Below are 27,023 nucleotides of genomic sequence, written 5' to 3'. Positions count from 1 at the left end.
TAAAAAATACATTATATATTACGTTTTTATCTTTGGAGATAATTATCCATGTTAGGATCCATGTTTAATTTACCATAATCCTAGATTTCATGACTGTTTGAAAACACCTATTGCCTTTACCACCAGCTAGTGTAAAGCAAGATCAAGGGAAATGTTTCAGTCCTTTGGTTTGATACTAATGGTTTGTTGTATTCAGTCTCTGTTTATGCTGTCCTTGGTACAGAGTGATCAGTCTCAAAAGATTTCCGAACAGCAGTGGTTTATAGTTTATATCCAACACTTCAAACACATTTTCTACAATATCTTTTGCATTGGTATGATTAATAAAGAGATTATTCAAATCCATTCCATAAATAAATTCCTTTTGACATTTACACTTCATCAACCTCTTGTTGAACAGATATAAAGTAGAGACTGGAACCACATTGCAAACGGCTGAACACACATATTTTACTGTTCAGATGACATCTTACAAAGAGAATCTATGCATGTTAAATCCCAGATAGTTTGACTTTAACACTTCACAATGAACTAATGTTTCAAGTAAAAAATAATTACTGTGGTTATTAGTTCTAAGTAAAATAGTGTAAGTTAAACTAAAATATTTTTCACACTAGACATACAATTATTATAATCCACATATCAATACATCTACATGATTCCTGTAATAATAAGAGTTGGAACCAACTGTGTTGGACCTATAACACTATTTTAACATTGCTTACGAGGCAAAAGTAATACCTAAATTTTCAGAAACAAATTTAAAGCTACAATCAGACACAAATAAAATCTCTAAATCACATAAAAGAATGGTCATGGCCATTTAAAACCTCAAAAATCTAAACAAAAAAATCACGTTGGCTTGGTCATGGTGTTTTTTAAATGCCTGAAAAGGACAAAACAATTGGTTGTTGTTGGAACACTACAAAAATTATGTTAGGAGACAGGGTGTAAATTTTTTAACACCCCATTTGTTGTATTACCATAACCAAGTAAAGTACAGTAAAACCTACATGCAATATCTTAACATGAAACTATTCAGCTAATATTTTCAGTATACTAAGAAGCAATTAACAATTAGTTACCATATGACTTAGAGAAAGGTATTCTATTCATAAATTCTATTGCTACAGTATACAATTATGCAAGCAGGAATGTAGCCCTACTTTAACTACATCAGCAAACTTAGCCTAGCCTTTCCCTTTGATGCTAGAATCACGCATAGATGAAATAAGTAACAAACATTCTCTGTATGGTTTCCAGTGAAAATAAGTCACTTTGGTTTTAAGCTCTTTCCCTGTCAGAGTCTCCAAGTTACATTCTACTTCTAATCTATGCTTTCAGTGTCAGAAATTACAATTCTGCAGCTGCTGTCATCACTATTCTGATCACACTTTTGAACAAATATTCTCAATAATGTCATAATAAATTTATGAAAGGATTACATGGGTCATCTTTTAATTGTTTTATAAAACAGACTTGTGTGAAGCCAAATATTGCTGAATGTTATTAGCTACCCTGTAATCTATAATGAGCAAAATAACTTAAGAAATAGCATATTAAGTAGAAACTGAACATGCAAGCCCAACATGCATACCTTCTCCTCAGTAACTCGGCCATTTAAGCTAATTGCAATGATCACACTTAGCAAGAATCTCCCCCAACTAATATGATGTGTCTATCTGACAGATTACAGCTCTATAGAATACCACCCTAAGAGCAGTTGCAACACTGTCAATGTGTGTTGTAGATTCTCCAGGGCAGATGACTGGATCCCTTTACACTTGACATGGAACCATTGCAGGCAGTCTTCACATTCAATCCAGTCCTGGTGTCTGTCATAGACCTGTCTACAATGAATATATATTGGAAATTTAGACAATGTTGGTCTTGTATGGTTGAGGTTCTCTGATCTATTTGGGGACATTTCCAAACTACCCCTTTCAAAACACTTGCTGAGATGTTCCCTCATTGCCCTTTGCTCCCAAATGAAGTCCTCGGGTCTTGTTCCAAAGCACATGTCATTTCTGCCAGTTTGCTCCTGAACGTCTATATGCTCCAAAACAATTTCCTTGGAAAAAAGCAATGAAGCAATGATCTGAACAATCTTACCCTTCAATCTGGGGCTAAGTCTGGAATTTGAACACAATTGCTAATATTGCTGTTAATGTTGGAAAGAGTAAGCCAATGGGATTTCAGATTAACTATCTGCACAAATGAAGAAGTGGGAGTGGATAGGAAATTACCATTTTTAACAAACTCTAGATCACAAGTACCATGAAAGCCCTCTACCTTTGGGAACATATCTGATCAAATTCCATGGGCTAAGTCTATTTCATCTCCAGTCAACCAGGCATGTCTTTGACTTAATATTATTTTAGAAGAAATGTCATACCTACTGCATGAAAGGTTTTTTCTCCATTTAAGTGACAAGGAAGGGACCTTACCTTTTCTTTTCATACTACTCGGCCCTCACCATTAAGGGCCTTACAATCCTCTTCCTCAGTCCTATCTACAAATGGACAGCAAAACATTAAAATATGAGCCATCCCAAAAAATATTGAATAATGCAAGTAGCTCAATTTATTTACAGTACATTAACAAAAGAGAGAGGTATTTAACTTGTTTTGCCAATAATATTAAAGTGTTAACCTGATACTTAACTCATTCAGGAAAGATTTCAGTCAATTCAACCAAGTGCTCAACAAGTCCAGCAACATTGCAATTTCATAGAAAAAATTAGTTTCAGTGATTTTGGGACCTTTTTACCACTGCTCATAAATCACATTAGGTGCCTTTTTACAAACCTCCTGTATCCTCTCTTAATTGGTCCTCAGTCCTCAATGGGTCCTGGTCAGCTTGGGCCTCAGCTGAAAAATATTAGTATACCAAACAACAACCGTTTTCTCCTAGGGGATTCTGTTTTGGAAAAAATGTGATGGTCTAAAAAGAAAGAAAATTGTGTAATATGGCATAGATAAAAAAATGAGGGATCCAGGTATACATATTGATTTTTTTTTTTTTTTTTTGGGGGGGGGGTCCCCCATATCCCATGCTACAAGTAAACATGTATGAAGTACTCCTAGGGAGTTATAACTATTATGTGGGCTAGTGCCTATCTATAGTCCAAACCTTAAAATGATTTCAATACAATACACCTAACAAGTATTTAAAGCTATCTTGTTTAGTGGTTGCACAGTGCTTAATAATGGACATCACCTTATTTCAGCATTATATAGGTATGAAAGTAATTGTGTTATGACATATCCCTTTAATTATCCACAGTCATTGTCATTGTCAAAAAAGAGTCAGAAGTGGTCATTCATCAGTTGTAGAGACGTTCACGTAGCATCTATCATAGACATTAATAGTTTCAAAATACTCACGGATCTAAAATCAGTTCATTCTGGGTCTATCATCTATAAAAAATTTGAAATGAAAAATCACTGAAAAAGTACTTAAACAACCTGATGGGTCCTCTGCCCTCACTCCTGGGTCCTCAGTTTTCAATGAGTCCTTTGCCCTCACTCCTGGGTCCTCAGTTTTCAATGAGTCCTTTGCCCTCACTCCTGGGTCCTCAGTTTTCAATGGGTCCTCTGCCCTCACTCATGGGTCCTCAGTCCTAATGAGTCCTTTGCCCTCACTCCTGGGTCCTCAGTTTTCAATGGGTCCTCTGCCTTCACTCCTGGGTCCTCAGTTTTCAATGAGTCTTCTGCCTTCACTCCTGGGTCCTCAGTCCTAATGAGTCCTCTGCCCTCACTCCTGGGTCCTCAGTCCTAATGAGTCCTTTGCCCTCACTCCTGGGTCCTCAGTTTTCAATGGGTCCTCTGCCCTCACTCCTGGGTCCTCAGTCCTGATGAGTCCTTTGCCCTCACTCCTGGGTCCTCAGTCCTAATGAGTCCTTTGCCCTCACTCCTGGGTCTTCAGTTTTCAATGGGTCTTCTGCCCTCACTCCTGGGTCCCAGTCCTGATGAGTCCTTTGCCCTCACTCATGGGTCCTCAGTCCTCACTGGGTCTTCTTGGTCAGCTGGGGCCTGGTCTGAAAAGAAACAAATAGATTAGCATGGAATGAGCAACTAACCTTCTCTATAAGGTTTCAAGTGAATATAAGCCACTTATTTCTGAAATTTGTACAAATGATGCTTAAAAACAATAAAAATCTGTGATAAGATTAAATTCAGTTGTCTGTATCTAATGAAAAGAGTTTTTTGGTACAATATATTTGGGAAAACTGAAATTTACATTGAAGACTGACAAAACCCAGGACTTTAAAATAGTTAAACGTTAATAATTTTGTCAAATCTTGTCCAATATTTCTATAATTTGTACAAATGATGCTTAACAACAATAAAAATCTGTGATAAGCTGATCACTTGACTGTGTATAATATCTTTTAAAAAACTAAAAAATTACACTGCAAATTCCATGGCTTAAAATAGTTAAATGTTAATAATTTTGCAATGTGATTATTAAAAAAAACAAGGCAGCAAAGCTGTCAAATGTACAAACAAAAAAAAAAAAAGGAAACTAGAGGATCAGAGAGGCGATACCGCCTCCGGATATTGTACCACCAGCTGGAGTAAGCGCATTCGAATGGAACCACCCCCCCCCCAAAAAAAAAGGGACACCACAACCAGTCTTGTCCTTGACAAGCTCTATGCAATAAACAAGAATTTTCAAAATATGCAAAAAAAAAAAAAAGAAGAAAAAACATAACATAAAAATGGTCCAATCAAGCGGATTTTCCAATTGGCCTGTATTTTCCTAACATTGATCACTCCTGTGATTTTCTAGACAATAGGCCTATTGGGCTTCGTTCACATGCAATGTCTATTTTCTATTTTCTATTTTCTATTTTCGGTATGTCTTATGATCACGGTCTGTGCACTGAATATCCCGCCGCGTAATTACTGGCAGCGCGAGCCAGTTACTATAAGTTACTATAAGTAACTGGCTCGCGCTGCCAGTAATTACACCGGGATATTCAGTGCACAGACCGTGATCATAAGACATACCGAAAATAGAAAATAGAAAATAGAAAATAGACATTACATGTGAACGAAGTCTTGGTTTTCCTTGAAATGTGTTATCAGTGTTGCATATATGCTGACAAAAGAGAAAACCTAAGGGCAACACTGAGCATATCTCTGCTAGTTTTGAAGATATGAGGGGCAAGAAAATATGCAAAGGTCAGTTCATGGTCTATGATTTCCTATTCAAGTTAAATAGTAACTATGGGTATCTCCTTGCTAATTTTGGAGATAAAGAGGCCAGAAAACATGCAAAGTACAGTTCATCATAAAAAGTAGGTCAAATGTCAATTTCAAGGTCACAGTTAGATTGCCAGTATATGACTTCCTGTTCAGGTTCAATAGTAACTATGGGTATATCTCTGCCAGTTTTCGAGATATAAGGGAGATAATTTTTGCAAAGTTCAGTTCATGGTGAAAAGTAGGTCAAAGGTCAATTTCAAGGTCACAGTTAGATTATCAGTATATGACTTCCTATTCAAGTTCAATAGTAACTAAGGGCTTATCTCTGCTAATTTTTGAGTAATTCACATTTTATTTTCACCACTGAATTTTGGATGTTGAACTTTTTGATATAGTGCAATGCCTAAGCCGTATCAAAAACAAAAAAAAAGGACACCACCCCCAGTGTTGCCCTTGACAAGTTCTACAAAATGCAAAAAACAAGAGGTCTCTAGCATTAACGGTTCCAGAATTAGAGAGAATTTTCAGTTTCGGCATCTAATGGCCGCTACTACCATGAAAATGCACCGATTGACCCCAAACTCACGAAAATGAAAGATGACCCTAAGGGTAACACCTGCTCATAATATTATAGGTAAGATATGTTTCGTTTCTAAATATCGGCTGAAATAAAAATTTTCTATCAAAAAATTCCCATTTTTAGAAAATTTTGGCCTGTTTGACCTTGAAATAAAGGTCAAAGGTCACAAGGGCATATTTGAAATCCTCACATATGACTTTTGGTCAGCCATCTGTAGTAATTTTTCCCATAATTCCATCGGTTTGGGAGATATTTAGCATTGAATTTTCAAAATTTTTGACAAGGGTGCATTTCAAAGAGCGTCATGCCCAGGTCAATGCACCAACTGAGACAAAAAAACCTGGGGGTTCAAGTTGAGATTATATGTGACCTAAATCCAAGAGATGGGGACACAGGTCCTTGCAGTCTAGGAGGAGAAGCGGTAACGGTGACTCGTATCCCACGTCATCCTGCGGAGCCGCAGGAGCCGGCGGAGCCGGCGGAGCCGGCGGAGCTGTACGAGACGGGTCGGGACTAAAACCATGAGTACCGCCAGCGTACACGCTGGTGGTACTAATAACTATGCACAAAATAGGCTACTGTCAATTCTAATGCAAAAGTACATTATGTTAAACTGCAAATTCAACATCAAATTTTAATTATGCTCAACAGGTAATACCAATGTAAGTAAAATGTGTAACAAGTTCACACTTTGAAAATGTATAACTTCCAGAAAAAGAAGCCAATGAGACTGCTTTTCCAACTCAGGCTGCATTTTAGTCCTGTATTTCTTTTTTTGAAAGTTTGGCAATCATAAGTAACATGGTTTTCCCATAATGGTCATCATGGCAGCAGCACCCAAAATTGTGTTTTCTTCTATTCTGGTGCCATATTACATAATGGTTAACAGCATAATGACCATCAATTTTTAATAATAAAATATACGTATCATGATTTTTCAGAAAATGTGACTAGCATGGGTCTTCAAGCCCGTGGAACTTCAAAGTCACACCTTGAAAATGCCAATATGTGAAAACGTTTAACTGGCAGTAAGAATTACCAAACAGACTGCATTGCCTACTGAGGCTGTATTTTAGTCCCATGTTTCTTTCCTGTAAGTTTGAGAACAGTAACTGACATGGTTTTTCTTAAATGGTCATCATGGGAGCAGTGCCAAAAATAGTTTTTTTTTAAATTTTGATGCAATATTACATAACAGCATAATGACCATCAATTTTAATAATAAAATATTATTATCATGGATATTCAGAAAATGTGACTAGCAAAGGTCTTCAGGTCCATGGAACTTCAAAGTCACAACTTGAAAATGCCAAAATGTAAACAAATAGAGCACTGTTCTGAAATGTTTTTTTTTTTTTTTTTCATTTTTAACAATTTTTTTTAACATAAAACAAAATTTACAGGTTACTGCCATTTTTATACGATCAACTAAGAAAATTGATGAGATGGGAAAAATATCAATACAGCAGTGTTAAATGTCCAATTTCCTCCATTCTGAGATTCTGAACTTAGTGAATGATTGAATCTGACAAACTGCAATGATATGAGTTTATTTCCATTTTTGACACTTTATTACACAATACACGATAACAAGTTTACCATCATTTTTACATAATCAAGTAATGATGTTGTAAAGATGCAGGAAATGCCAAACAAACACTTTTATGCATCTTATTAGTAAAACAATAAGACTGTTAACATGCCTAAGAATTGAATCTGAGGAATTGTGAAAAAACAGCATAACTTCTACAATAATGGCCCGATTATGCTGATTTTTGAAGTCAACCTGCGTTTTAGTAAGATTGACCACTCCTGTGAGTTTAATGACAATTGGCATATCTGTTTTTCTTATATTGTGTTTACAGTGTTGCATATATGCTGAAAAATGAAAAAAAAGGGTATAACTACTAAAATAGTGGCCCGATCATGCCGATTTTCGAACTTGACCTGCATTTTAGTAAGATTAAATCCTCCTGTGAGTTTCATGACAACAGGCCTAACGGTTTTCCTTAAAATGTGTTTACAGGGTTGCATATATGCTGAAAAGTGAAAAAACAGCATAACTTCTACAATAATGGCCCGATCATGCTGATTTTCGAACCTGACCTGCGTTTTATGAATATTCATCAGCTCTGTAAATATGAAGCCAAAAAGTAAAACTGCCCTCCACTTATCCTGTTTACAAGGAAAGTGCACGGCGATGGCATCGGCATCAGCATTGGCGACGACAGACTCAGGTGATGGCAATATGTACAGACACATCTGTGTCTGTACATTAAAAGGCAAATGTGATGATTTGAGGTTGTTTGTGTAAGAGGTTGCAAATTACCTATAACTGTTATCTGGAAAACAATAATACCCATACAAGACTTCTTACTATCAATGCCAGATGCAGATTACTCCTTACAATGGGTTTCTGGAATGGGTTCTTGTTATCACAATATTTGACAATGTCCTAAATCTTGCCACATATCATGTATTGTACACATGGATAAGACATAGTGCTGCTCTTGGTGCTGTCTTTCACTGCCTGCTTTTTCATGGTAAGGGTACTCTGGAAAAAGAACAATATAACTGAAAGAACTAAACAAGGCAGCAAAGCTGTCAAATGTACAGACAAAAAACAGAAAATAAAGATGCAAAAAAAGGTCATTTTGTCAATTTTGATGCAATAATAAATAATGCTTATAATAGCACTGTCAGTCAACACTGAATTTTAATCATGCACAACAGGTAACATGGTCAATAACAGGAGCGGACCCTGAGATATTTTCTGACAGTATTCCAAAGTATCTATGTTGATCCATCCTCCATTTTGATGGTCTTCCAACAGAAAAAAATAGATACCAGTCAATATAAACTTAATAACCTGTCTTCAAGAAGACCCAGAAGATGGTCTCAATCCACCCCTTCAATAAGATTACAGTTTCAGGACCATGAGAGACTATAGTCACATGATGAAAGTCTCAATATTTGAAAAATGATGACAGTGCATAAAATAATTTTATATAATGTTTAAAGACATAAAAAACAATACAATTGCTTATGTGGAAATACAGAAAATGTGCAGAGCCTCGAGCAGATGAGAGTTAAAAGTCACAAATGCAAGTGTTTGAGAAAAAATTGTAAAGGAAAACCTAACAAAACTAGAAATCCACCGAGAGTGCAGACCTCTGCCAAGGCAGCAATTGTTGATTATTGTTGATTATTGAGCCAGACCACCACTAAAAACTAACCATTGTCCTCTTTGGCCCAATTCTGACAGTTCCTGAAAATTTCAGCAAAATCGGTCCATAACTTTTTGAGTTATGTTGATGACTGACAGACAAACAGGGGTGAAAATATAACCTCCTAGGCAGAGCCTGAGGTAAATATAATTTCAATGAAGCTGCCATTCAAACTTTTAATCTTTGATTATATATATATATATATATATATATATATATATATATAAAATAACCTGCATAATTATCACTGCTTCCTTATTATTAATCTAGCAGAGAGCTTAACTTTTGGGAGTTTACAAGGAAATATCAACAAGTGTGCTTTATGTAATCTCCTTTAATGGCCTATCAATTAGGCAAATGACTTTATAACTCAGAAATTAGCTATGTGATACCCAAGGAATATTAACAGACTGACCCTCTCAAAGGTCTTTCAGGCCCATAAGTCACATCTTAAGAAAAGCACAAAACAATAATGCACAAAATAGGAGACTACCAATTCTGATGCAATAATACATTATGTTTTACTGCACAGTCAACATCAAATTTTAATTATGCACAACAGGTAACAACGACGAAAGTAAAAGCATAAGGCTTCAGGCCCATCAGAGTTCAAGTTTATACTTAGAAAGTGCCAGAATGAGAAAAATGAAAATTTCACACAAAATTGCATAAATTCAATAATAAATGATAACCCAATTGACCTGGCTTTCTAATTTGAACTGCATGCCAATCCTAAAAATCATACTTGTAAGTTAAAAATAATAATAATAAGTAACACAGTTTTCTTTTCATAATGTTTGCAGTAGCAATGCAAAAATATTGTTGTCAATTTTGATGTAACATTACATAATAAATTATAGAATAATTATCACCAATCTTTGATTATTGACAATAAATAGCATGGACATGTAGAAAATTTGATTACCATTCGGCTTCATGTCCATGGGAGCTCGGAGTCCCACAATGAATATGCCAAAAAGATAATGAATATTTCACTCAAATGTATAACTTCCAGAAAAAGAAGCCAATTAGACTGCTTTTCCAACTCATTCTGCATTTTAGTCCTGTGTTTCTTTTTTAAAGGTTTGACAGTCATAACACGGTTTTCCCATAATGCTCATCATAGCAGCAGCACCAAAAATTGTGTTTTCTTCTATTTTGATGCAATATTACATAATGCTTAATAGCATAATGACCATCAATTTTTAATAATAGAATATTAGTAACATGGACATTCAGAAAACGTGACAAGCAAAGGTCTTCAGGATCATGGAACTTCAAAGTCACACCTTGAAAATGCCAATATGTGAAAAATTAAATTTTCACAAAAAACTGTTTAACTGCCAGAAAAAATTACCAAACAGACTGCATTGCCTACTGAAGCTGTATTTTAGCCCCATGTTTCTTTCCTGTAAGTTTGAAAACAGTAAGTGACATGGTTTTTCTTAAATGGTCATCATGGGAGCAGTGCCCAAAATAGGGGTTTCTTCAAATTTTGATGCAATATTACATAATGTTTAACAGCATAATGACCATCAATTTTTAATAATAGAATATTAGTAACATGAACATTCAGAAAACGTGACTAGCAAAGGTCTGCAGGCTCATGGAACTTCAAAGTCACACCTTGAAAATGCCAATATGTGAAAAATTAAATTTTCACAAAAAACTGTTTAACTGCCAGAAAAAAATTACCAAACAGACTGCATTGCCTACTGAAGCTGTATTTTAGCCCCATGTTTCTTTCCTGTAAGTTTGAAAACAGTAAGTGACATGGTTTTTCTTAAATGGTCATCATGGGAGCAGTGCCCAAAATAGGGGTTTCTTTAAGTTTTGATGCAATATTACATAATGTTTAACAGCATAATGACCATCAATTTTTAATCATAAAATATTAGTATCATGAATATTCAGAAAATGTGATTAGCAAAGGTCTGCAGGCTCATGAAATTTCAAAGTCACATCTTAAAAATGCCAAAATGTAAACAAGACAGCACTGTTCTGAAATGGGTTTATTTCCATTTTTAACATTTTTTAAACATAAAACAAAATAAACAGTTTGTTGCCATTTTATATGACCAACTAAGAAAATTGATGAGATGGGAAAAATATCAATAGAACAGTGTTTAATGTCCAATTTCCTCCATTCTGAGATTCTGAACATAGTGGATGATTGAATCTGACAAACTGCAATGATGAGTTTATTACCATTTTTGACAGTTTATTACACAATACACGATAACAAGTTTACCATCATTTTTACACAATCAATTAACAATGTTGTAAAGATGCAGGAAATATCAAACAAACACTTTTACGTATCTTATTAGTTAAATAATGAGACTGTTAACATGCCTAATAATTGAATCTGAGGAAATGTGAAAAAACAGCATAACTTCTAAAATAAAGGCCCGATCATGCTGATTTTCGAACTTGACCTGCGTATTATGAATATCCATCAGTTCTGTTAGTTTCAAGCCAAAAGGTAAAATGTTATTTCACTTAGCGTGTTATCGGTGTTGCATATATGCTAAGAAAAGTGAAAAAACAGCGTAACTGCCCTAAAAATGACTCGATCATGCTGATTTTCGAACTTGACTTGCAGATTATGAATATTCATCAGTTTTGTAAGTTTCAAGCCAAAAAGTAAAATGGTTTTCCACTTATCGTGTTATCGGTGCTGCATATATGCTGAAAAAAGTGAAAAAACAGCATAACTTCCCTAAAAATGGCCCGATCATGCTGATTTTCGAACTTGACCTGCGTATTAGGAATATTCACCAGTTCTGTAAGTTTCAAGCCAAAAGCAAAAACGGTGTTCCACTTATCGTGTTATCGGTAAAAGTGCACGACGGCGCCGACGGCGCCGACGGCGACGACGGCGACGACAGACGCAGATGATGGCTATATGTACAGACACATCTGTGTCTGTACATAAAAATTACATTGAAAAGACTGGCAAACTCAATGGCTTAAAATAGTAAAGCATTAATAATTTTGTCAAATCTCGTCCAGTGTTTCTGAAATTTATACAAATGATGCTTTACAACAATAAAAATCTGAGATAAGCTGAGCAGATGACTGTGTCTGATGAAAAGTGTTTTTTTTTTTTTTTGGGGACAATATATTTGGGAAAACTGAAAATTACATTGAAAAGACTGACAAACCCTATTACTTAAAATAGTTAAACATTAATAATTTTGTCAAACCTTGTCCAATATTTCTGAAATTTATACAAATTTGTACAAATAAAATTCTGTGATAAGTTGATAAGCTGACTGTGTTTAATGAAAAGTATTTTCTTTGGACAATATATTTCAGAAAACTGAAAATCACCATGAAAGCCCAGGTTTTCATATGATAACAAGGCAGCAAAGCTGTCAAATGTACAGACAAAAAGCAGACAATAACAATGCACAAAATAGGCTACTGTCAATTCTGATGCAAAATTACATTATGCTTAACTGCAAATTCAACATCAAATTTTAATTATGCTCAACAGGTAATACAATGTAAGTAATATGTGTAACAAGCATAAGGCTTCAGGCCGATGGGAGTTCAAGTTCACACTTTGAAAATACCAGAATGAGAAAAATGAAAATTTCACACAAAATTGCATAAATTCAATAATAAATGATTACCCAATTGAGCTGGCTTTCTAATTTGAACCAATCCTAAAAATCATACTTGCAAGTTAAAAATAATAATAAGTAACACAGTTTTCTTTTCCTAATGTTTGTAGTAGCAGTGCAAAAAGATTTTTGTCAATTTTGATGTAACATTACATAATAAATTACAGAATAATTATCACCAATTTTTGATTATTGACTATAAATAGCATGGACATGTAGAAAATTTGATTACCATCCGGCTTCATGTCCATGGAAGCTCTGAGTCCCACAATAAATATGCCAACACAATAAAAATGAATATTTCACTAAAATGTATAACTTCCAGAAAAAGAAGCCAATTAGACTGCTTTTCCAACTCGGGCTGCATTTTACTCCTGTGTTTCTTTTTTGAAAGTTTGACAATCATAAGTAACATGGTTTTCCCATAATGGTCATCATGGGAGCAGTGCCCAATATAGGGGTTTCTTGAAATTTTGATGCAACATTACATAATGTTTAACAGCATAATGACCATCAATTTTAAATAATAAAATATTAGTATCATGGATATTCAGAAAATGTGACTAGCAAAGGTCTTCAGGACCATGGAACGTCAAAGTCACACCTTGAAAATGCCAATATGTGAAAAATTAAATTTTCGCAAAAAACTGTTTAACTGCCAGAAAGAATTACCAAACAGACTGCATCACCTACTGAAGCTGTATTTTAGTCCTGTGTTTCTTTCCTGTAAGTTTGAGAACAGCAAGTGACATGGTTTTCCTTAAATGGTCATCATGGGAGCAGTGCCCAAAATAGTTTTTCTTCAAATTTTGATGCAATATTACATAATGTTTAACAGCATAATGACCATCAATTTTTAATAATAAAATACTAGTATCATGGATATTCAGAAAATGTGACTAGCAAAGGTCTTCAGGCCCATGGAACTTCAAAGTCACACCTTGAAAATGCCAAAATGTAAACAAGACAGCACTGTTCTGAAATGTTTTTTTTTTTTTCCATTTTAACAATTTTTTAACATAAAAAAAAATGAACAGTTTACTGCCATTTTTATATGATCAACCAAGAAAATTGATGAGATGGGAAAAATATCAATAGAACAGTGTTAAATGTCCAAATTCCTCCATTCTGAGATTCTGGATTCTGAACATATAGTGAATGATTGAATCTGACAAACTGCAATGATATGAGTTTATTTCCATTTTTGAAACTTTATTACACAATACATGATAACAAGTTTACCATTTTTATATAATCAACATTTTTACATAATCAACCAACAATGTCGTAAAGATGCAGGAAATGTCAAACAAACACTTTTACGTATCTTATTAGTTAAATAATGAGACTGTTAACATGCCTAAGAACTGAATCTGAGGAAATGTGAAAAAACAGCATAACTTCTAAAATAATAATAATAATAATAATAATAATAATAATAAAACACTTCTTTAAAACCGCGCTACACATGCGTCTCAGCGCTGTTTACATAAAAAATAAAAACTCCACAGATAAATTAAAGCCAGTATAGACTAAAAACAGAATTCTTAAAAATTTTAAAAACTCAAAAGATGCTATAAATTAAAGTATTCTTTAAATAAAAAAAGTTTTTAAATTTTTCTTAAAACAGTAATATGAGTCATTCAGAGACACATTAGATCTTGTGATAAAATTAGACCATAAAATTGGTGCATAAATCTCGAAACTTCTGTGTCCATATGTTTTAAGAGTCTTTTTGGTGTCTTTTCGCTTAAGTTGAAGTTGTCCACTAGATCCAAGTGATCTGATAGGAGTTAAAAGTTCTATGGTAGAGTTAAAGTAAAATGGACAGTCGCCCTTTAAAATCTTAAAAGTCAAAAGTAATATTTTAAAAACTTTTCGTTGAGACACGGGTAGCCAGTGGAGGTTTCGCAGAATTGGTGTGATGTGGTTGGACTTCTGAGCTTTACAGAGGAGACGAGCAGCAGAGTGCTGAATTGATTGTAGCTTTTCCATTTGATAGTTAGGTAAAAAATGGCCCGATTATGCTGGTTTTCGAACTCAACCTGCGTTTTAGTAAGATTGGCCACTCCTTTGAGTTTCATGACAATTGGCTTATCTGTTTTTCTTATATTGTGTTTACAGTGCTGCATATATGCTGAAAAGTGAAAAAAGTGAATAAACAGCATAACTACTAAAATAGTGGCTCGATCATGCCGATTTTCAAACTTGACCTGCGTTTTAGTACGATTGGTTACTCCTGTGAGTTTCATGACAACAAGCCTATCGGTTTTCCTTGAAATGTGTTTACAGTGCTGCATATATGCTGAAAAGTGAAAAAAACAGCATAACTTCTACAATAATGGCCCGATCATGCTGATTTTTGAACTTGACCTATATTCATCAGCTTTGTAAATATAAAGCCAAAAAGTAAAACTGTCTTCCACTTATCGTGTTTACGCTGAAAGTGCACAGCGACGGCACCGGCGACAACAGACGCAGGTGGTGGCAATATGTACAGACACATCTGTGTCTGTACATAAAAATGATTGACAGTTACTGAGGTCAGGGCATAATTACAAGAAACTAAACTTAACCACTTCAACTGGACAATGCAAGAAGCCATCCAGTCTTGTTCATCATCACCATAAGGTATACTTCAAAATCACCTGGAAAATGTCATGTAGATTTTATGAAATGAATTGAATCGAATTGAAGAAGCAATGTGGACCAAATGTGGGTCTTCAAAGATTGATATACTTCTGTAATAATCACTTGAAGGGAGAACAACTGTTCATTTTGGTCAAAAAAATTTTTTTCTTGTGGTAAACGATGATTTTCCCATACTTACCAATGGTTTATGAATCTGTTCCAACATTTAAAATTAGCCCAGGATTTTTTCTTTAAACGTTTGATTTACTGTAACAGTAATAATCACTTATGTAATAATATGATTCTCAAACTGACAGTTGGTATCCCTTTAAATGTATTAAAACAATAAAATAAACTTTTTAAGAAGAGCTATTGCACAAACTTTGAATGTCAGAATGGATACATTAACCAATGGTAAGTAGAGAAAACCATCTTTTACCCCCGGAAAATTTCTTTTTGGCCAAAATAAACAGTTCTTCTTCCTTTAGTAAAACTTGGGAACACTTACCATTTACTCAGGTTATCCACAATAACATTGTCCAGTTGGAAGCCACCACCTTCCATATCAGTCATTTTAATAGGCATAACTGCAAAAAATAAAGATTAGATATATAATGAAATTGATATATGCCACTTTCATTTATAAGGGCATGCAACTCAATTACCAAAACTATGGAAATTATGGCATTCATAAATAACATTTTAATTTTGAAAAGAAGTCTTTAAAAAGAGTAACAGGTACTTTTAAAAGAATTTCAAGTACTTTAAAAATGAATACACTAGTCATAAATATTACTGACTTGTCAACCTTGGAGTGTCAATAGTGACAGTGATATATTATATATATAATTTAATTTTATATAATTTCCAATTGCTTAAATTTTATTCAGGCCTGTAGCCAGGGGGGTTCGGGGGGTTCGAAAGAACCGCCCCTTTTGCTGGGAAAAGGTCCACTCTGGGTAAAATTTGTTCTAGGTACATGAAGGTTTTATGGGAAAAGGTCCACTTTTTCAGAAAAAGAACCCCCCTTTTGAAATTGCTGGCTACGGGCCTGTTATTACTGTGTATACAGTAATTTTAACTGCCAGACTTTGCTCAGAATAATATCTACAAATTTTCACTGCAGACAAAGTCTGGAGAATCAAAATGAATGTATTCACAGAACCAACAAAATGTGTGTTATTTATTTGAATTGATGCATGGAGGCACACTGCATCTCCATCTTGCCTCAGGATTTCTATTGTATCAAATGCTGTACTTTGGTAGACTGTAAAGAAGTTACTGCAGTATCAGATCATAGTAGAAAAACTAAGTGTGATACAATGGAGGAGAACATGAAATAAAAATCCACTGCAGTTTCAGATCATAGTAGAAAAACTAAGTGTGATACAATGGAGGAGAACATGAAATAAAAATCCAAGCTTCTGCTTTCCAGGTGTGAATGTCTTCTTGGGCACATCTCATCCCTGAAGTAAACTTATTCTCAAATGTTACCAAATAATATGAGCAAAGAATGTAGATAAAGCAAAAGTTATAGACATTGTAATTTGCAAGAGAATATCCATTTCAGTTATTTAATAAGTAGAATACCCAGTAAATTAAGATACCTTTTGTCACTGTACAATTATTGGTAGTTAAATAACCTATTAAAAGCCTCAAAACAACCTTGTTTTAAAAACAGAAGAGACACCCCCCTCTTGTCCTGCATCTTATAGTCCTGATGTAAGAACAACAGGATTAACTACACCCTATGGTCCTGATGTAAGAACTACAGGATTAACTACATCCTATGGTCCTGTTGTAAGAACAACAGGATTAACTACATCCTATGGTCCTGATGTAAGAACTACAGGATTAACTACATCCTATGGTCCTGTTGTAAGAACAACAGGATTAACTACATCCTATGGTCCTGTTGTAAGAACAACAGTATTAACTACATCCTATGGTCCTGTTGTAAGAACAACAGGATTAACTACATCCTATGGTCCTGATGTAAGAACTACAGGATTAACTACATCCTATGGTCCTGATGTAAGAACAACAGTATTAACTACATCCTATGGTCCTGTTGTAAGAACAACAGGATTAACTACATCCTATGGTCCTGATGTAAGAACAACAGTATTAACAACATCCTATGGTCCTGATGTAAGAACAACAGTATTAACAACATCCTATCGTCCTGATGTAAGAACTACAGGATTAACTACTGGATCTACTCTACTGTTCTGAATGTACTCTGTGGATCTAGTCTACTGTTCTGAATGTGCTCTGTGGATCTAGTCTACTGTTCTGAATGTGTTCTGTGGATCTAATCTACTGTTCTGAATGTACTCTGTGGATCTAGTCTGCTGTTCTGAATGTGCTCTGTGGATCTAGTCTACTGTTCTGAATGTGCTCTGTGGATCTAGTCTACTGTTCTGAATGTGCTCTGTGGATCTAGTCTAATGTTCTGAATGTGCTCTGTGGATCTAATCTACTGTTCTGAATGTACTCTGTGGATCTAGTCTACTGTTCTGAATGTGCTCTGTGGATCTAATCTACTGTTCTGAATGTACTCTGTGGATCTAGTCTACTGTTCTGAATGTGTTCTGTGGATCTAGTCTACTGTTCTGAATGTACTCTGTGGATCTAGTCTACTGTTTTGAATGTGCTCTGTGGATCTAGACTACTGTTCTGAATGTACTCTGTGGATCAAGTCTACTGTTCTGAATGTGTTCTGTGGATCTAATCTACTGTTCTGAATGTACTCTGTGGATCTAGTCTACTGTTTTGAATGTGCTCTGTGGATCTAGACTACTGTTCTGAATGTACTCTGTGGATCAAGTCTACTGTTCTGAATGTGTTCTGTGGATCTAATCTACTGTTCTGAATGTACTCTGTGGATCTAGTCTACTGTTCTGAATGTGTTCTGTGGATCTAGTCTACTGTTCTGAATGTACTCTGTGGATCTAGTCTACTGTTTTGAATGTGCTCTGTGGATCTAGACTACTGTTCTGAATGTACTCTGTGGATCAAGTCTACTGTTCTGAATGTGTTCTGTGGATCTAGTCTACTGTTTTGAATGTGCTCTGTGGATCTAGACTACTGTTCTGAATGTACTCTGTGGATCAAGTCTACTGTTCTGAATGTACTCTGTGGATCTAGTCTGCTGTTCTGAATGTACTCTCACTGATTCTCTCTCAAACACACACTCAGAAACTTTCTCTCTCCTCTCTCTCTCTCTCTCTTTGGCTCTCTTTCTTTCTTTGCTGTTTCTCTTTCTCTCTCTCTCTCTCTCTCTCTCTCTCTCTCTCTTTTTCTCTTTATTATTAATTTATTTTCTTCATTAACTAATTATGAAGAAATGGATCATAACCAAAATCCTTTTTTTTTTGTTTCTTGGCTCCCTCAGCTTCAACAAATGTCAAATTAGTTCTTAATCTCCATTACAAATATGTCAATTGCATGTCAAGTAATAAATTTGCAAAAAAATCATTATTCACATTTTACTCCATTTGTCTTTCTTTCACTATAAATTGTAAAATTCTACAAATTGTTGTTAATCACCTAACCTGGTGAATTTCTACAATCCCTCTTCTCTCCCTATTCAAAGAGTGTCATTTCAAAATTTTAAGTTGTTATCAACTGGACACAACAGTCCACCTAACACTGGCAACATTCTGTAACAGTTAGTCAACAAATGAAATTCTAGCATCATCATCATCATCATAATAATAATAAATCTACATATACTTGAACAAATCAAAATGTCAAAAAATGGTAAATTGAGTGGTGAAAAAAGGCTAACTCATCCCTCTGCTCTCAATGGTTTTTATATGCACTGGTAATTACTGATTATGATATATACAAACTTAAAATCTATGAAAATGCAAATATGACACTGACAGTGACCTCTGTATTGGGGTCAACTGATGACCCCATCACTAATGGCCAGCTTACCTGAGTGTCCCCATGGCAGTGCTGTCTTCGTGACTTGTTGACCACTGTCCACTACGAGTGACCCACTCATTGTTCTCAAATAGAGACTTGGGATGCTGGGTAGAAATAGTGCTGCAAGCACATAGTTCTTCTTCTTTATTTACGCCATGGAGCGAAAGTTTACAATGTTAGTTCATCACATACTCTCCCCGCGTGAGGGGGGGGGGGGGGGGGATTAACCCCCTCCTAACCCACCCCGGTCCTATGTGTACGTATCGTTGCCAGTTCTCATGCTGCCACAACGCGCTGGATTCTCTGCGTTTCCCGGGAGCTGAAGAGTTAACGCGGTCAGCGCCATTTTAGGGAGAGGCAGATGAAATAGAAAGGTCTCATAATATCTGCAAAGTTGTACGCTGTAAAATTAAATAATTGAGGTTCTTTTTTTTTAACTTTCTAAAATATTGCAATATACTTTGCTTTCAGTAACTTCATTATTGTCAAATATTTTTTGGTAACTTGATAACTTTTTCTCAACATCTTCCCCCTAAAATGTTCCACACAAGAAAAAATCGATAATCGAATGGGAGAATTATACAGGCAATTGGGAGGGGGGGGAGGGAGGGGGGGCTTTATCTTAGGCACCAACTATGCTACACTTGAAGTAAAACAACCTGAAAGAAGTCTGTGTTTTGTGTCCGGGTCTTCATTTTTACAAGCATTATTTAGAATAAACAACAAAAATTACTTGTAGCTATTAAAGAATAGTTTTTTTAATTTTTTTTTATTCTTAAAATTTTTTTTTTATTTTTTTTTTATTCACGAAAATTACAACACAATGAGAGACAAAGACACCTTCCACCATTCACACACTGCAAAAAAAGTTCTTACAAATGATTAAAAAATACATGTAGAATTTTTTTAAATAAAGGAATCTTAGTAGGCCTAGGCCATGACAAATGTTCTTTCCTATTCATATAAATATTTTTTCTACACATTCCCATTTTTTCTTAGATCATCTGCCTTTTGAGGACCCAGTAGGTATAAAGACTGAAAATCTATTTTCTTTTGCTTTTCCAAATACTTTTTGCAGCATTCCAGAGAGGTGTAATTTTATTCTGTCTACATAGAGTTTAATATTTCTATATATAAAGAAGTAGTAGATTAATAACTAAGAGAGGGCTGTCGTCCAGGATTCCAAATATAAACAGGCAAGGTTGTTGTTGTAATTCAACAGAGTACTGTGTACGTAGGTTCTGAATGAGATAAGTCCTAATAGCTTGACCATGTGTACAATCCCAGAAAATATGTAATAAAGTTTCTTTTGGGTCATTACAGAAAGTGCATCACTCATGTCCTAACATATTATATTTAAAAAGCATCGAATTCGTGAAATAAATTCTATGTAAAATTCTAAATTGCAATGTGAGAAGTTGATGATCATTTGTTTCTCGAAAGGACAAAGCATGAACTTGCTTCCACTAGTTTTAGGATTGACAGGCCGCGGATGCGAAGCTAAGCCTCTTATTAATCTACCCCCTCCTCCACCCTCATTGAAATATTTTGCTATTTCAGAGAGCGAACGGTGTCATTTGATACGGTTTAGAACTATAATTCAGCTGGTCAAAATTCTAATTTCAATAGTGTTTTTATTTTTTTCAGAAATCGAAGGAGGGTGGAATCAGGACACTGAACTTTATTATATTGATATAACCAGTAGAAAAATAACGATATGAAAGGCAAATGAAGCCGTAAACAATATATCGTCAACACAGATTACACAAAAATTACCTTTTTCACTGGAAAAAAATTAAGCTTTGTGCCCATTTACAGTGTAATGTTAATGCAGGAAAAGCGTCTCTCTCTCTCTTTCTATCTGTGTGTGTGTGTGTGTGTGTGTGTGTGTGTGATACATAGAGCTGTATTCTGACATTAGAGGCTACAAAGAAAAATGTCAGCACGACAAAGGTGAAGCAAGTAAATTCAACATTTGTCTTCATCATTATTCCAGGACTTCAATCTCCTCCGAAATTACATTAATCTGCAAAAATTTGCCAAGTTTTGACAATTATTCGAGATCTTTTATTTTAGGCCAGCGAGTTCTTAGTAGGCCACCTTGTTGGCTGTACCCTTTTAACCTCCTAAGGGGTAATATTCAGGGACATTTCAGAAGAATGACTCCCTTTCTTGTTAAAGTAACACATAAAGCCGTGTGAATATCTTCTGTGCCAGCAGAAAAACTAACATTTGCCTGTACAAAGCTCAGGAAAGGTTGCCATAGTTACTGTAGGTGCACAGGGAATGGGTGTAGTCTGTCTGTGACTTTGTTGCTTTTGAATGCGAGTACGTACGCGCGCTCGAGAGAGAGAGAGAGAGAGAGTACTTATTTAACGTAAGATCGTGGTATTACACTACAATGTAATTTCTTTGACTTTTTTTGAAAAAAAGGATGTCCTTTTTGAATGAGGTGGGCATCATGTTTGTAGAATGTGTCATCACTTACAATGACCAGTTCGAAAGAAAGTTAAAATAACAAGATTTTGCAAATTAGATAGATAATAGATAATAATTTATTAAACCAATAAAATACAGATGTATAACATCTGGAATTTTTTGCCCTGTAATAGCACCATTATTGAATAAAACTTTTTAAATGTACTAAAATGAAATTACGTATTAGCGATAAAAAGAGCTACTGCTGAAGGATAAAAGCTAGATAAAAATCGCTTACTGCCCTTATAAACTAACAGCCTTGAGTTACTGGGTAAAAATTTGAATAGGGTTTGAGCTGGATCAGTCATGATGGAAGCTGTTTTATTTTTAACCCCATCGAGATAAATGGAATGAATGGGAGTAAGATTCGTTCCAGTTACATTACCTGCCGTTTCAACAATCTTTTCTAGTTGTTTTTTATCCTCTACAGTTGCACGCCCATACCAAACAGTTACAGTGTAAATTAAAATACTTTTCAAAACACATCTATAAAAGTTCGTTAAAATAGACACATTCCTGGTAAAAGCTTTCAATTTCCTTAAAAAGTACATTCGCTGTCTTGCCTTTTTAAATCATTTCGTGAAGACACTCATCAATATAAAATGTGTCTCTCTTTGCTTGGCAAATGTAAAACAGTGTAGTATGACACAAATGAAAAACACAGTCTCACACTAAGGTATTGTACATTGTAAGTAATACTTCTTATTGCAGATATATGAACAACTTCATTCTACATTTGTACAGAATGATTGTTATTTCGGATCGGTAGATGGAGGAACTGATGTGGCAAGAGACGTTCACTAAAAACCTTTTAACGATATTCTTTAGTGAGATAAATGGTGATTTTATGGCCTCCTATATGTTCATATTTACAGTGGCCAACGGCTTGTCACATCAGGACCATTTCCCCCCGGACAGTTCCCCCCTGGACCCCCCCCCCCCCCCCCCAAGAAATATATTTATGTAAAATTATAAAGGAAAGAGTATAAAGTTCAAATCTTTTCATCCATTTTATGAATATTTCTTAGTGTGATGATGCAACTCAAGGATAGAGAATACTAATTTCATTAAACAGATCATTTACAAGTACAGAAATTTTTAGAAATGGAAGTACAGAAAATTTAATTAAAAATCTGATCAAAGTATATTTCCATGTAAAAATTGGGGTAAACAGATGATCTCACTCATCCAGGTAACCCTTTGATGAATTAACTGTTACTTTTAATTGCTCCCCCTTACTCCCCCTTTGATTAAGTAAGCCTTGAATCTCTAGGGAGAGAAGGGGATTCTCGCTTATCTAGGTATCCCTTTGGTTATCTGTCACTTTTAATTGCTTGACTACTACCCACCTACCCACTACCTACTACCCACCTACCCACTACCTACTACCCACTACCTACTACCCACCTACCCACTACCCACCTACCTGCTACCCACAACCTACTACCCACCTACCCGCTACCTACTATCCACTACCTACTACCCACCTACCCGCTACCTACTACCCACCTACCTGCTACCCACCTACCTACTACCCACTACCTACTACCCACCTACCCGCTACCTACTACCCACCTACCCACTACCCACCTACCTACTACCCACTACCTACTACCCACCTACCCGCTACCTACTACCCACCTACCTGCTACCCACCTACCTACTACCCACTACCTACTACCCACCTACCTACTACCCACCTACGTACTACCCACCTACCCACTACCTACTACCCACCTACCCACTACCTGTCACACTGAAAATATTCATAAAATATCCGTTTACCTATTCACCTGCTTTCCCCATCTTTACCTGGAGGATAGGTGGTTATAATTTGATTTGTAATAATATTTTCTGTACTTGTACTCAACAAAAAAGGACTTTGTTATAAAGTAATTTATTTAATGATGAAGTTGTATTATCGCGCTAAAAACATTAATAAATTGGATGAAATGTTTTGAACTTAAAGGGGTAATAACTCTTTGTATGAGCATTATATTTCACAATAAAAACATTGAGAACAACTCATAGAAATATAATAAAATACAATACAATTATATATTGTTTTACCAAAAAAATGGCAGTTATAGCTATTATTCTGATATCTGAGCTTGTCTTCAGACCACGTGACCTCAATTGACGGCTATACTCTGTTATAATCTCTTAAGAGATTTTAACAAAAAACCAAACTTTTTAGAAAAAAAAACAGGGACTAACTTTAAATGTAAAAATAGATTCATTAACCATTGGCAAGTATGGGAAAATTGTTGTTTACTCTAGGAAAATTCATTTTTTTAGCCAAAATGAAGAGTTATTACCCCTTTAACACTAATTTACTTTATATTTGTATATAAATATATGTTTCTTGGGGGGGGGGGGCAAATCATCCAAGGGAGAACTGTCCTGGGGGGGGGGGGCGGGAGGGAGAAATTGTCCTGGGGGGGGGGGGGGTTGTCCTGGGGGGAATTGTCCAAGGATCCTCTACAGCTCAGGGTAAATCTACTGCTATCAACTTAATAAGTATCTCATGAATAAAGGCTAATTATCAAAACAAAGCCAATTGTCTGTTTGATAAGAACAATATGACAACAACATGACACATTTTAACATATAAGAGGTGAACTGTTGATGCAAAAAATCAATGCAACTCAATCAATGGAACTTGAGTGAATTTTTGACTCTTTCTTTTCATGTGCATTTCACAAAAATCTGCATTTCTGCAATAAAAGAATTCTATTACTGATAGGCTGTTTTTTTAAATCAAGCTGTATATCAGCCCTATTAATCTTTTCTTTGAGTATGAGAATAATTAGTAAGAAGGTTTTCCTTAATATAAATGGTCTTCATTAGCCTCTACCAGGGTGGCAGATATTCAAGGCACATTTTTCACATTTCCAAAGTCAAATGTCTATCTATTTATAAGACACATCTGTGAATATCTTGTGAAAAAGCAACCTGTGGCTCTGGTAGAGGGTAAGGCTTTATAGTGGCAGTGACCAAAATACGGGTTTTGTCAATTTTATTGCAATATTACAAAATGCTTTATGACCACCAATTTTAATTATGCACAGCAGGTAACATAGATAGTCAGGACATGTGACAAGGAAAAAGTCTTCAGGAACATGGAAGTTCAAGGTCACAAAATTGTCTAACTTTATGAAAAATGTTTAATTTAGTAATATACATCATTCCTTTAAGTTTGAACAGAATAGGTCAAATAGTTTTTCCTCAAAGGGTGCTATCTGCATGAATCTAGGTTTAAAAAAAAAGAATATTAATAATAATAAATAAATAAATAAAATCCCTCTGAACATTTATCATGGGACCCTACACCTAACCAGCCTGGGGTCCGGGGGCCGCCTTAGGAATTGAATTAAAAAACGCAGAAATTCCGCGGTTCCATGGAAAAAGCTCATGTCTGTATCTGTATTGCATTTATACTGAAGTAAATACAAAAACCAACAACTTTTGAAAAAAATGGTACAACCAAGTGGATTTTCTAACTCCACCTGTACTTAATGAATACTTATCAGTCGTATAAGTTTGAAAAAATAAGTTTACAGTTTTCTTATAATAATATTTTAGTTAAACCATCACTTGAAATGCACTGCCACTTTTTGTTGAAGATCTTAGGGTGCATTCCTATAGATTTAAGATTGGTCTATCCCCATGGGGAGTCTCACTAGATTACTGTCAGATAATTCGGCTTAAATGTCCGTCCTGCCTACTACAAGCTGTAAGGGGGTAATTAACTTCCGTCCGTGGTCAGCTGACTGCAATTTAGCATGAACCCCCAGTGAGATCGTTCTAATTCTCTGGGAATGCCCTATTACATTTCCTATGTAGCTGCTGCTTAAATTGCAATACCTCATGTGAATTGGCTTCAGAATAGATGGTTATTAACTATTAAGAGAGCAAGAAAGTTTTATATGTATTTTGTTTCATTTAGTTTTTAGGGACTTTTTTAAATACATTTTTTAAACAAGGCAGCAAAGCTGTCAAATGTACAGACAAAAAGCAGGAATAACTATGCACAAAATAGGCTACTGTCAATTCTGATACAAAAGTACATTATGTTAAACTGCAAATTCAACATCAAATTTTAATTATGCTCAACAGGTAATACCAATGTAAGTAAAATGTGTAACAAGCATAAGGCTTCAGGCCCATGGCAGTTCAAGTTCACACTTTGAAAATGTATAACTTCCAGAAAAAGAAGCCAATTAGACTGCTTTTCCAACTCAGGCTGCATTTTAATCCTGTATTTCTTTTTTGAACATTTGGCAATCATCAGTAACATGGTTTTCCCATAATGGTCATCATGGCAGCAGCACCCAAAATTGTGTTTTCTTCTATTCTGATGCAATATTACATAATGGTTAACAGCATAATGACCGTCAATTTTTAATAATAAAATATACATATCATGGATTTTCAGAAAATGTGACTAGCATGGGTCTTCAAGCCCATGGAACTTCAAAGTCACACCTTGAAAATGCCAATATGTGAAAAATTAAATTTTCACAAAAAAAAACTGTTGAACTAGCAGAAAGAATTACCAAACAGACTGCATTGCCTACTGAAGCTGAATTTTAGTCCCATGTTTCTTTCTTGTAAGTTTGAGAACAGTAAGTGACATGATTTTTCTTAAATGGTCATCATGGGAGCAGTGCCCAAAATATTTTTTTTCCAAATTTTGATGCAATATTACATAACGTTTAACAGCATAATGACCATCAATTTTTAATAATAAAATATTAGTATTATGGATATTCAGAAAATGTGACTAGCAAAGGTCTTCAGGCCCATGGAACTTCAAAGTCACAACTTGAAAATGCCAAAATGTAAACAAGACAGCACTGTTCTGAAATGTTTTTTTTTTCCATTTTTAACACTTTTTTTTAACATAAAACAAAATTAACAGTTTACTGCCATTTTTATGTGATCAACTAAGAAAATTGATGAGATGTGAAAAATATCAATAGAACAGTGTCAAATGCCCAATTTCCTCCATTCTGACATTCTGAACATAGTGAATGATTGAATCTGAAAAACTGCAATGATATGAGTTTATTTCCATTTTTGAAACTTTATTACACAATACACGATAACAAGTTTACCATCATTTTTACATAATCAACTAACAATGTTGTAAAGATGCAGGAAATGTCAAACAAACACTTTTACTTATCTTATTAATTAAATAATGAAACTGTTAACATGCCTAAAAATTGAATCTGAGGAAATGTGAAACAAGACAGCACTATTCTGAAATGGGTTTATTTCCATTTTTAACACTTTTTTAACATAAAACAAAATTAACAGT

At 35.0% G+C, this 27,023-nt stretch overlaps 1 protein-coding gene across 2 annotated transcripts in view; it reads right to left on the bottom strand.

Annotated features, from left to right (window-relative positions):
- Positions 1–27,023, bottom strand: part of LOC106164374 (uncharacterized) — a 629,853-nt gene that overhangs the window by 465,316 nt on the left and 137,514 nt on the right. The gene's annotated exons all lie outside the window — the stretch shown is intronic.

This window comes from Lingula anatina, chromosome 4 (assembly GCF_051362555.1).
Source record: "Lingula anatina isolate TDL-2025a chromosome 4, LinAna3.0, whole genome shotgun sequence".
NCBI lineage: Eukaryota > Metazoa > Brachiopoda > Lingulata > Lingulida > Lingulidae > Lingula > Lingula anatina.
The sequence above is the reverse complement of the archived record's forward strand: the minus strand, read 5'-3'. Positions and strand labels throughout refer to the sequence as shown.